The 13,570-nt window shown below is 39.1% G+C and overlaps 1 long non-coding RNA gene across 1 annotated transcript; it reads right to left on the bottom strand.

Moving 5' to 3' along the window:
- Nucleotides 1-2,618: 2,618 nt before the first annotated feature.
- LOC140735088 (uncharacterized) lies at nucleotides 2,619-12,241 on the bottom strand. Its single transcript, XR_012100683.1, has 3 exons — nucleotides 12,148-12,241; nucleotides 3,414-4,276; nucleotides 2,619-3,118 (listed from the first exon to the last, which is right to left on the bottom strand). It is a non-coding gene; the product is annotated as an uncharacterized lncRNA (long non-coding RNA).
- Between the last annotated feature and the right edge of the window lie 1,329 nt (nucleotides 12,242-13,570).

Genomic DNA, 13,570 nt, shown 5'->3' with positions numbered 1-13,570 from the left:
TTTGCTTGCTTCATGTTTACCTCCAGTAATTTATGTACAGGGATACCCATGTCTCTGTAGAAATAGTCACTTTTCAAATATTTACCACTTAGGAAATACTTTACTACTTTTTCTGCTAAAGTGGATGATTACACATTCTTCCACATTAATTTCCATCCGTGATATTCTCTTGCCAACATCCTCTGAAACTTCTCTGTAATTTCACAACCTACTCTGCTACCCAACAGAAAATGTTACATTTCAAAATTCAAAGTTCAAAGTAAATTAAAAGTCACCATATACAACCCTGAGATTAATATTCAATAAATCCGTAATTGAATAATACCATAATAGAATCAATCAAAGACTGGGCCAACTTGGGTGTTCAAACAGTGTGCAAAATACACCAAATTGTGCAAATACAAAAATTATTATTATTATTATTATTATTATTATTATTATTATTATTATTATTATTATTATTATTAATAATAATAATAATAATAATAATAATAACAACAACAACAACTACTAAACAATAAATATTAGAACATGAGGTGAAGAGTCTTTGAAAATGAGTCTATGGGTTGTGGGAACATTTCAGTGATGGGGCAAGTGAAGTTGAATGAAGTTATCACCTTTTGGTTCAAGAGCCTGATGGTTGAGGAGTAACAACTGTTCCAGAACTAGTGTTGTGAGTCCTGAGGGTCCTATACCTTCTTCCTGATGGCAGCAGTGAGAAGAGAGCAGGTCCTTGTGGTGAGTGTTATTGATGATGGATGCTGCTTTGTGTAGATGTGTTCAATGGAGGGAAGGGTATTATCAGTGATGGACTGGGCTGTATCCACTACTTTTTGAAGGATTTTCCATTCAAGGGCATTGGTGTTTCCACACCAGGCTGTGATTCAGCCTGTCAATGTACTCTCCAGCACACATCTATAGAAGTTTGTCAAAGTTTTGGATGTCATGCCAAATCTTCATGAAGTCCTATGGAAGTCGAGATGCTGCCATGCTTTCTTCATAATTGCATTTGTGTGCTGGGCCCAAGAAAGATCCTTTGAAATGATAACACTGAGCAATTTACTCCTTCCTCTGCATCTGTTCTCAAGTTGAGACTTTCTACTCTGAAATTCTGGAATGTCTGACTTCTTCTGGAAGCATGACTTCCCCCCGCTGTAGTTGACAGATGGAGCCTGCAGACACATTTCTGCCATTTCTTGAGTATCAGCTCTCACTCCCCCTCTGCTCACTTCTCCCCAAAAGCCTCAACATCCAGTATATTATTCTTTTCCACTTCAGCCAGCTCTGATGGGTTTGCACTACTTCTAACATCTCTCCCCCCTCCTCTGCTTTCCACAGGGACTATTCCTTGCATGGCTTCCAAATCTGTTCATCCATTCCCACTCAGCCCTTCTCATCCCCTGGCACTTTTCTCTACAACCATAGAAGATGCAACACTTATCCCTTTCTCTCTTCTCTTACCCCTAACCAGCTAAGAAAACTGCCCTTCCAGGTGAGACAGAGCTCTTCCTTCAACCTTTTCTATAGCATTCAGTGCTTGTAGGTTACTTCTCCTTGGCAAGATCAAGATAGACTAGGCAACTGTTTTGCAGAGCACCTGCACTCTGTTTATTACAACCACCTTGTGCTTTCAATCACATATTATTTCAACAACCCTTTCCATTCTTCAAACAGACCTGTCAGTCCTCCACTCTCTCCATTGCTATAGTGATCCCAAATGCAAACTGGAAGAGGAATGCTTGGGTAACCTACAATCCATGGTATGAACTTTGAATTTTACGGTTTCAGGCTACCCACGCCCTTGATGATCCTTTCCCGCTCTCACCAGTCCACCCAGGTTTGCTCTCCCTTCATTCATCTTTTCTACCCCCCATGCCGCTACCAAGACATTTCCTTCCGTTCAGACTCCATCTGCCCATCACTCATATACAGTACCTAGCCATCAAGGTATGTTCTTTCTTCGTTCACCTTTCCTGAACCTGCTCCCCCACCTGGCTCTATCTGCCCATCATTCCTACTCCCCCACCCCACCTTTCCTGTTGGGGTTCCACCTGATACCTACCAGCTTCTGTCTTACCTCTCCCCCTCACTTCCACACACTGGTTATCCTTCATCTATGATCACAGTCTTGATGCTGGGGGTCTGGACCTGAAACATTGACCACCCCTTTGCCTCGAGAGATGTTGTTTCACCTGCTGAATTCCAGTTTATTGATTGTTCCAGGTACCAGCATTTGCAGGCTCTTGTGTCTCCATTTCTTTCACTCTCTCTCTCTCTCTCTCTCTTCCCCCCCCCCCCCCCAACCCCCAACTCTCACAGTTCTGGCTGTATTTTCAGCTTCAATTTGTTTCATTTTATTCTTTTTTTTGTCTCTTGACCTTTGAACTTCAAAGGTTGAACGGTCCAATTTAATGTCAGAGAAATGTATCCAATATACATGCTGAAATGCTTTTTCTTCACAAACATCCATGAAAACAGAAAAATGCCCCCAAAAATAAATGACAGATAAACTTAAGAACCCCAAAGTACCCCCCCCCCCAGCTCCCCTCCCTCCTGCGCATAAGCAGCAGCGAGCATCAACCCCCCTCCCCCCACCGGCAAGAAAAAGCAAGCATCGGTACCAGCACTGAGCTCTTAGTGTGAGCAAAGAATTAGCAAACAGACAGATTTGCAGTTACCCCAAAGACTTGGCGTTTCATCCGGTGTTCGACATGCCAGAGTCTCTCTCTCCCTAATAAAGGAGAAAGAGGTGTCTCCGTTTTTTTCCCAGTGAGCGGGGAGACATAACAAGCAACTCGCTGGTTTATGATGTTAAAAATCTGTTACGTCACTTTTTTCAAGCTCTGTGCCTGAAGATCACAAAAATCCCGGGTCTTCGGGCTCACAACAGATATCCTGACTCCTCTGATGACACACGGGTCTCCTGCTGTGACACCAACCCTCAATCTGCCCATCTTCAGAGTCCCGAGATCTTAGGCTTCCGAATTCAAGCCAGACTCCCAGGCCGAACCCTTGGCATGCTGAACAACAGCCAGTCGTGAAACCCCGAGAACGTGTCCCATTCCCGCAAAGAACCGAAGTCAGCGTGTAACTCCAGGTCAGGGTCTTCAAAAGAACCCTGAAAGGGAAAAATAAAGATATTAAAGATGGAAATAGAGCTGTTTCTGAAGATGCAAGCAAAGGAGTCGCCGTTAAACGCCATTTTAACTTCACTCCGCCTCCACCTTTAATAGTTTTCTTGAAATTTGATGATCATCATCTTGTCAATAATGCTCTCTGCAACTTAAACGTGCTCACTTTCCGTAATTTTCTGTTTTTGGTTTAGATTTCTTTGGTGTTATATTCATCATATTTCAAGGATATTATTATTGTAAACAAATATATATTCTGTTGATTTGACAGAAATCACTCACCTCCAACACGCACCTCCAACAAAACATAACATGCTTGGATGCTGGTCATAATGAGAATGAGAACGTAGCTATAAGCAAACTGCTGTTACTGCTGATGGTGTAGTGGCATCCGCACCGGACTTTGACGTGAGTGGTCTTTGGTTCAAATCCGACCGGCTCCTTGCATGCTTTCCATCTGTTCTGGGTTGAGCGTCGAGTTGTAAAAAATTGACAAAAAATGCTGAAGAGATGGCAAGCTCGCTGCCTGATGTGCCACGTGGCACGGAAAGGAACAACAATTGGTTTTGGACAGGAAACTTCTTGAAGTGCCATTTAATGCAATCAGGATTAATTGCTTGTCCACATAACCATACAATTTATGTTTCTAATGTCTTTATAGCTGTAAGGCGTTACAACCTTGTTCAGGTTGTTCACATTGAAAGGAGAATTCTGTATATAACATTGACCGAAAATTGACATTACAGAGATGTATTTGTTGGGACATGTATCATTAAGAGTGAGTTCACGGAATTCAGGAAAATAAAATGAATAGCTTCAGAGCTATTCATAAAAGGTTGGATCAAAGAACGATTAACTTTCGGTAGGCTGCTTCACAGAGCAATGAACAACCAGGTTAATTTTTCCTTCAAGGGATGAGTCTTTTAATGTGGTTTCACGGATCTCATCCATTTTTCTCTGGCTGTTTCCCTCAAACCAGAAGCAATATTAATCTTCCACTAGAATTCTTTTCTAATGTACTGCAATTAACTATTTGTCTCCCTTCATTTGTAGGTGGCAGATTGTAAGACAAAGAAAGCAATGTTCCATGAAGCAGGGATATTCTATTAATCATCTACAGATGTGGCCGAGGACTTCACAGAATTCTGCAAGAACAAAAAATAAATTAAAACAACCACATCTTAAGGAAAGAAACTCAACTAAAATACCTATCTTCATCATCAAATCTAAAGGGTAAGCTAGTCTCTCATTGTAATTATTTCCTGTGCACTGAAGCCTCTTCAACATTTCCAGCATAGGGTATATGAAAGGATAATTCTGGTGAGGTGCACAGAGCCAAGGTTCCTGTTTAGAATATAAAAGTACTGTGTCATTCGACTTTGTCCCTCAAGTCTTTCTTTATGGATCAGAAATAGAGCCTTGTCTAAATACTGGCTGTTGTTGTAACATCACAGCTATTTATGATGAAAAATAGTATTGGGCTTATTAAACTTCTGGTGATTTTGCAAGATCAGAGCAATTTTCATTCAATAAGCAGGTCCTTATATGAAGTTTCTGTTTTTCAATCTCAACAAAATAGTAGACTTAATTATTAAGAAGAATTTTCTTATCCTATTAGATGGTGCCTGCCAATAATATCCAGTCCATTATTAAATCTATAAAACTCATCATGATATCTAAGGATATATTTTTTAAAAATCTCCCTTGTAACATTATTTTGAATGTTCATGTAGTAATCTTATTGTCCTTGGGTGAAATAATCCTTAAAAAAACATTTAAGTCATCTACTTTGCAGATTTGTAATGTTTGAGAAAAGATTTTTTAATTCAATATTTTGTAAGCTTTTATAGAGCTAAAAGCAGAAATGATCAAAATTCCTTCACTTTTCAGATGAAGCACAGAGGATTAAATACTTGATTCATGCTTTGTATCTGGAATGTAAAAAAAAACAGCCTTATCTCGCCAACATTATTTTCATGAATAGAACTAATATTCATTGAAATGTATATCCTACAGCCTTTGTTCAACTGAGTAAAACACGTTGCTTAAGGCTGGAATCCTTTTGATGACAGAACAAAAAAAATCTAATTTTCAAGTCAGTGGGATTCTGGACAACTGCTACCAAGGACAAAACCTCCATGATATCAAGCTAAATCTACACAGTTTTCTGTCTCATTGCACATTAACACCACAGGACTATTATTAGAGAAGTCCTTGGAAATATATTGCAACAATAATGTAACGATGTGGCGTACAGCTCTAAAAAGGAGGATGGTTTGCTGTTAATTGAAATGAGCTTGTTGTGCTTCACTGAATAGTCCTATATGTTCTCTTTGTCAGGATCAATATGTAAAGGCTAATGAAGCAAATATTTATTAATATGTACAATTAACCCCCAATATAGACTTTATGAGGTTGGGTCCTCATAGTGGTTAAAAAAACACTATTCACAGTAAAGGTTCAGTAACTCAGAAAATGGACTTTATCTTTCATTGTGAACCACGTTCTTTGATACTAAATGTACTTTGAACTTAAGAACACTGCAATGGTTTGAAAGCAGTTTTTAGTTTGAAGTTTTCAAATGAAATACTATTTTGACTTAAGAACTGTAGATAGATTACTTTTAATCCTCTATATCTATGAGTTTGACGAGGCATGAACTCAGTCATTTTATCTGGAATTTAAATTTAAATTCCATTGCTCAGAAATCTCTGTTAGCATTTTCGCAGTGGTGGTTTAGGGGAAAAACTGAAATGAAAAATATCATAATTAGATGTTTGAACTCCTTCATAAATCTGATCTCCTGAACTAGCATGAATTAAATTTGGAAAAGCTTTTTGGTGTTGATTCCTTAATCCAACTTTGTCTCAGCACAGTCAAATGAACTTGTTAAATTATTGATTTTTTTGTCCCTATTTCCACTGGTCAATGATCTTGGAGGAAGTGACAGAAATGAAAGACATTAATGCATACTGTAATGACATAAAACCATAATGACACTGGTGGCAGCTGGCTGAACAAATACTAAGATTATAGCTGTGGTCATTGTAGACGTTGGCGTGTGGCCTAGTGGGCAAGGCATCAGACGAGTAACCTGAAGGTCACTGGTTCGAGCCTCAGCTGAGGCAGCGTGTTTGTTTCCTTGAGCAAGGCACTTAACAACACATTGCTCAGTGACGTCACAGGTGCCAAGCTGCATGGGTCCTAGTGCCCTTCCCTTGGACAACATCGGTGGCATGGAGAGGGGAAGGCCTGCAGCTTGGGCAACTGCCAGTCTCCCATACAACCCTGCCCAGGCCTGCGCCCTGGAAACTCCAGGCGCAGATCCATGGTCTCTCGAGACCATGCCACCACCATTATAGACATAAGATGAGGAGAATCAGAATTCCAGAGACAAGGTAGCTACAGTTTAATTTTCACTGTCTTCAGGGCTAGCACAGCAGCACTTCCTTCTAAGCTCACTTTGACCATCAAAACACGGAGGAGCCATCACGTAGTCCTTCAACCTCTGATGATCCTATGATTTCAGTCTCCGAGGCCGACCTGCGAGCAGTCTTTAGGAGGGTGAACCTCCAAAAACAATCTGGCCCAGACAGGATACCCGATCCTTCTTTGTGCAGTTGGATCCTTGATTTCCTCACTTGCAGACCTCTGTCAGTTTAGATTGGCAACAACATCTCCTCCACGATCTCCGTCAGCACGGGTGCACCACAAGTCTGTTTGTTTAATCTCCTGCTCTACTCACTTATGACTGTGTGGCTAATGCCATATTCAAGTTTGCTGACTCAAAGGTGGTGATGAATCAGCATGTAGGAAGGAGATTGAAAACCTGGCTCTGTGGTGCCATTACATCAATGTTAGCAAGACCGAGAAGCTTCCAAAGAAGGAAACCAGAGGTCCATGGGCCAGTCCTTATTGGAAGATCAGAGGTTTAGCAGCTTTAAATTCTTCAGTGTTATTATTTCAGAGGACCTGACCTGGACCCAGCATGTAAGTACAATTACAAAGAGAGCATGGCAGCATCTCTACTTCCTTAGAAGTTTGTGAAACTTCAACATAACATCTAAAACTTCGACAAACTTCTATAGATATCTAGTTGAGAATATACTGACTGGAAACACCAATGTCCTTGAACTGAAAATCCTACAAAAAATAATGGATGCAGGCCAGCCCATTAAAGCCCATTAAAGCCCAGGTAAAGCCCTCCCTACCATTAAGCACATATCGCATGAAAGCAGCATCCGTCATCAGAGTATATTCTCCCACCTCCTAGGTCAGGCTCTCTTCTCGCTGCTGTAATCCAGAAGAGAGTACAGGAGCCTCAGGACTCACACCTCCAGGTTCTGGAACAGTTACTACCCTTCAACCATCAGGCTCTTGAACCAAAGGGCATAAAATCACTTAACTTCCCTTGCCCTGTCATTGAGATGTTCCTTGGACTGACTTTCAAGGACACTTCATCCCATGTTCTTGATATTTATTGCTTATTATTATTTCTTTCTTTATGTATTTGCATAGTTTGAATGCACAAGTTGATGTGGTATGTCATTAATTCTGTGATGGTTATTATTCTATGAATTTGATGAGTATGACTACAAAAAATAAATGTCAGGGTTGAATATGGTGACATACTGTAAATGCACATTGATAATAAATGAACTTTGAATACTCAGACCTTAGTTGCAAGCTCTTTGTGCTGCATTACAAGTTCTGACATTGACCGTCAGACACTTTAAGATCATTTCCATAGATGTGCTCAGGGAAGTAGGGAGGAAAGAATCCAAAATATACAAATAGATCAATGGCATTAGATTCTGGAATCTTACATGCTACGTAATATTCTATGTTTCTATGATTCTATGCTGCTTGAGCTACTGAACTGCTCCAGCAGGTTGCTTTTCCTCCACACTCCAGCATCATGACTCTCTTGTGTCTCCATCGTACTGGTAATGCCAGCTTAGGCAGGATGGCCTTAAATAGGTTTTGAATATATTAAAGTTTTTTAACTACTGTTGGGGATCTGCCTGCGATTGTTTTCTGAACTCATTATCAACTTGCCAATTTGTTATCTGCATTGCCAGTTCCAACCCCAATATAACCTGAAGTTATACAACTTGAATTTTTTTTTGCTGCGCCTGCACATTGCTGCCTTGGTTACAAGGCTCCTGCAATCTGAGATTAAATGTCTGGGTGTGGTGCACCGGATACTTTTTATTGTTTGCCAGTCTATTTATTTATCCATCGAACAATGTAATGTTAGAATTAAATATCAGAGATCTGGTGTTCCTACAAAATAGTAACAATGGATTTTCACATTTATCAGATATGGAGGATGTGGATAATGGCTTACACATTTCTGTCATTCAACACAAACAGTAATACACCCCACTAAATAATTCATTAAGGTAGCAAACAAACGACTGAGCTTATTTGGCTGATTATGCAAGAAATCTAATATTTTAAATGAAGTTATGTAAAATGGAAACTTAAAAAAGACAAAATTAAATTAAACCAGTTCTATTATTAAATTAAGACTTGCAGGTTAGTGAGTGTGACGAACGTAAGAATACTGGATATGTTTGAAGTGAGATCTTAATGCATCCTTTATCATTGAAAGGGTTTGAGGAGTGAATGGTGGATTGAAAACAGGGAGTACTTTAGGGCATTGATGTAGCCTTGATGTAGAAGTAGAATAACTGAAGGATTTTTCCCTCTATCCATGTGAAGGTTTTCAAGCTATTGCACTACCATTAGAGCTTTAAGGAGCAGAGTAACACAATCTCCATGTCAAAACTTCTGAAAATGTGAGGCCTTGCCTTTTGAATTTTGAACAACTGCAGGTACTGGAAATCTGAAATAAAATAAGAGGTTCAATTCACTCAGCGTATCAGAGAACATCTCTGGCAAGAAAAACACAATTAATAGTTCAAGTTGAAGATACTTCACCAGGGTTGTTTTTCTACACATGACATTGTTGAATAATATTTGACGTGACAATTTTCTGTGATGGTTTTATTTATTAAGTCGATGAGCCTTTCGTAATATGAGCAACGGAAAGATTTAATTCCTCATATTTATTACATATTTAGCTTAAGGAAGGGTTAAATTATCAGCCAAATAAGTAGATTAATTGGATTATATAATGTGTGCTCATGAATGTATTATGTATTTGATGTATTATAGAGTGTACAATTCCATTTTTACACAGTGGTCATAACGTGCATATTTAGATCACACAGCACCCTCTACTGATTAGTGCCTGGCAGTGACCAAGTAAATCTTGTGGTTAGCACAAGAATCTAAGAGTAGGTAGTATCACACTTGCAGGCTTTTTATTGCTTGTATCTGTAATCGGGAACTTACGTACACTTTCTGATGCTACCTTCAAAACTCTAAATTTGTTGAATTTAATTGCACAGGTCGCCTTTCAGTAGTCTAAATTAATTATAGTCGTTGGGGTAGTGTGGGTAATATAGAGCTCATTTATTGAATTTTCTTTGCAATTAAATGGAATAAGAATTAGCACCAGAAAAATGAAGAGTGGAAGTTTTTATTTTAATGGAAATGCCCAATATTCAGTGGTGTCCTTCAAGCAAGATACCAGGGTCTGCCTATGTATCACTGCAATCAGGAACGTTTTATGTCCTCTGATGTGACTATTCTTCCATTAAGACCGTAAGACCATAAGATATAAGAGCAGAATTAGGCCATTAGACCTATCGGGTCTGCTCCATCATACCACCATTACTGATTGATTATCCCTTTCAATCTCATTTTCTTGCCTCTCCCCGTAACCTTTGATGTATCTACTAGTCAAGAACTTATCAATCTCTGCCTTAAATATACCCAATGATGTGGCCTCCACAACCATCTGTGGCAATGAATTCCACAGATTCACCACCCTCTGGCTAAAGAAGTTTGTCCTCACCTTTGTTCTAAAAGAACATCCCTCTGTTCTGAGGCAGTACTTCTGGTCTTAGACTCCCCAACTATAGGAAACATCATCTGAATATCCACTCTTCCTAGGCCTTTCAATATTCAGTAGATTTCAATGAGATCCCCCCACCCCCGCACCCTCATTTCTCTAAACTCCAGTAAGTACAGTTCCAGAGCCAACAAACACTTCTCATACGTTCATAATTGCATTCCAGAATCATTCTTGTGAACCTCTTCTGGACCCTCTCCAATGCTAGCACATCTTTTCTCAGATGAAGGGTCCAAAATTGCTCACCATACTCTGTGCAGTCTGACCAGTGCCTTATAAAGCCTCAGCATTACATCCTTGCTTTTATATTCCAGTCTTTTCAAAATGAATGCTAATATAGCATTTACTTTCTTCACTGTAAACTTAAATTCACCGGATCAATAACCACACCACAAACAGTTCTTTACTATATCCTTTTTACCAGTTTATTTGTTCAAACTCAGCCGGTGAGAGGCTCCGGAGCTTGCGTATCAGAGGAACAGTGTTCCTCTCCCTCTAGGAGCTTGTAACGGACCTCTATCAACAGGTTACTTACTACAACATTTATACAGTTCAAAGAGGCCATCATTATCCATATATGGAATTGCTTTCCAGTTCTTAGTAGACAGCCTCCGAGTTTTTATCACACACACACGTCTGTTATTCTACAGAACCAGACAGTTCCGTCCTTGATTGAAACAAAGAAGTAGTTTAGCGATTCCACAACCTCATAGCTGCACGAAGCAAAAAACAAAGGATGCAACTTACGCTAATGGAGTACAAAGTGTTTGAAGGTCATTAACCCCTGCATCCCCAATATCCTCAAAAACTTCATCATCACCACGGACTCAACCTGCAAACTAACCTTCAGGGAATCTTGCGTGAGAAGTCCCAAGTCCCTCTGTATCTTTGTTTTCTGAAATTTCTTTCCGTTTAGAAAATAGCCTCTGCCTTTATTTCTTCTACCGAAGTTCATGACCATACACTTCCCTGCATTGTGTTCCATTTACCACTTCTTTACCCATTCTCCTAATCTGTCCAAATCCTTCTGCATACTCCCTGTTTCCTCAAAACTAACAGCCCCTTCACTGAATTTCGTATCATCCACAAACTTGGGCACAAAACAAAATAAAAACCAGTTAAATAAACATTTGATTCATAGCTACAAGAGTACTTAATTGAATGAAAAGTACTTGGGATGCCATGAAATGGATGTGATAGGTAAGATATGAAAGCCTATTTTTCTTTTATTCAATTGTTACATATATGCCAACGGATGAAGGTGCAAGAGCGATGTTGAGAATAATAAAGATTTAAAGTAAGATCATCGCCTATGTTTGTTGCAGCCTGGAGAGAAAATGAATAGCCAATAAATTCAAACAACACACACAAACTGCTGAAGGAACGCAGAAGGCCAGCCAGTATTTATGGAAAAGAGTACAGTCAAAGTTTTGAGCCAAGACCCTTCAGCAGGACTGTTAATTCATTCTAATTTCTGTATTTCCAGTAGTCTCAATTTTAAAATCCTCCAGCTTCTCTTCATCTTCATCTCAGGCCTTGCCTGTCACTACTTATGTTAATTTCTTACTGTATGTATTCTCTCTTCCTATGCAAACTTGATTTCAATCATTCCATCACTGACAGTTGTTCCTCAGCTTCCGGTCTATAAGCTCCAGAACTCCCCCTAAAATCTACTCTTTCTCTGCCTTTTTCTGCTCATGCAACAGAGATCCTTAAAGTTTCTGGTTCTCTAGTTAAAATCTTCTTAAGTTATTCAGTGCCAACTTTTGTTTGAAAATGCACCTATAAAGCTCCTTAAGACATTTACACATTTAAGGGACTGTGTCAATGCAAGCTGAAGTCACCATGGAAGAGCTCCTTCGGAAATTCTGTCCCATAATACTTTAAACAATGTTGTGATTAGGTTACAGTTTATCATTGCTTACAGGAATAAATTAATTTCATGCAGCTATCATAATTTTTTTTTAGATTTTTCCTCATTAGCTATATACAATGCAACCCAAATGGAAAGATTCTACCTTAGAGACTTACTGTTCATCTTTTCCTCTGACAGTTCTATTGAGTTTGACAGGATTTCAAAAAGGAATCTATCGTCCACACGACTCAAAGGTCATCAGTGTTCTGGCTGTCTGGCGCCAGGATGATATCTAGAGAATTTGTGGTTCTGTTTTCTTTCGATGTTTGTAGACTTAAAAGCACTGTACTGCTGTAATTATAGTTACGTATTAACAATATTTTACTTCAGTGTTATCATTATTTTTCTCTGCACACTTTATATAATTTGGAACAGATTATTCCTGGGAGCTTCAATATAAGCATGAACATATTTGTATACCCATGGGGAAGTTTGAAATCTGCCTGAATGACAAATGTTGGCAAGAAGCTGGAAAAATGTGGTGATAAATGTCCATTTGTATCACTACAAAACTGATTGTCTCAACAACCTTTGTATTTTTCATTTGATTTTCATATGTCTGCATGAAGGATGTTTGTTCATTAAACTCAACAAGTATTTAAGGCAATACCTTAAAAAATTAAGAACTAATATTGGATGAAAATATGTGCTAAAATGTGTGCAATTCGGGCACTTGCACCAGTTTATTCCAATATTATTATTATCAGTTTCTTGTGAACACAGTTTGTGCAAGGTCTTGTGCTCCAAAACAGCGTCGGTCATTAACTTTATCACATTGGTGCATAGTGATTGTAGGTAATATTCAGTGATTGATTTTTCTCAGGTCCAACAAAAGTACAAGTAATTGATGATCCTTTTAAAATGTGCAGATGCAGGGCTGCTTCCTATTAATCAGACCTGTCTTCACGTACATGACTGTTGTTAGTTGTAGAATGTATAAAAATATATAGAAACATAGAAAATAGGTGCAGGAGTAGGCCATTCAGCCCTTCGAGCCTGCACCGCCATTCAGTATGATCATGGCTGATCATCCAACTCAGAACCCTGTACCTGTTTTCTCTCCATACCCCCGATCCCTTTAGCCACAAGGGCCATATCTAACTTCCTCTTAAATATAGTCAATGAACCGGCCTCAACTGTTTCCTGTGGCAGAGAATTCCATAGATTCACCACTCTCTGTGTGAAGAAGTTTTTCCTCATCTCGGTCCTAAAAGGCTTCCCCTTTATCCTTAAACTGTGACCCCTCATTCTGGACTTCCCCAACATCGGAAACAATCTTCCTGCATCTAGCCTGTCCAATCCCTTTAGAATTTTATACGTTTCAATAAGATCCCCCCTCAATCTTCTAAATTCCAGTGAGTATTATATATTTATACCATTAAATTTCAAAGCTAACCTGCTTAGATCAAATTCAGTTAGGAATAAAAATGAGTAGAATTTTAAGGAAAGTCTCGTATTGTTTTAAATTTAGGAACATTTCCACAGAGTGGATTGAAATAGAAACATGGAGAACCTACAGCGCAATACAGGACCTTTGGC

Source organism: Hemitrygon akajei, chromosome 11 (genome assembly GCF_048418815.1).
Source record: "Hemitrygon akajei chromosome 11, sHemAka1.3, whole genome shotgun sequence".
NCBI lineage: Eukaryota > Metazoa > Chordata > Chondrichthyes > Myliobatiformes > Dasyatidae > Hemitrygon > Hemitrygon akajei.
The sequence above is the reverse complement of the archived record's forward strand: the minus strand, read 5'-3'. Positions and strand labels throughout refer to the sequence as shown.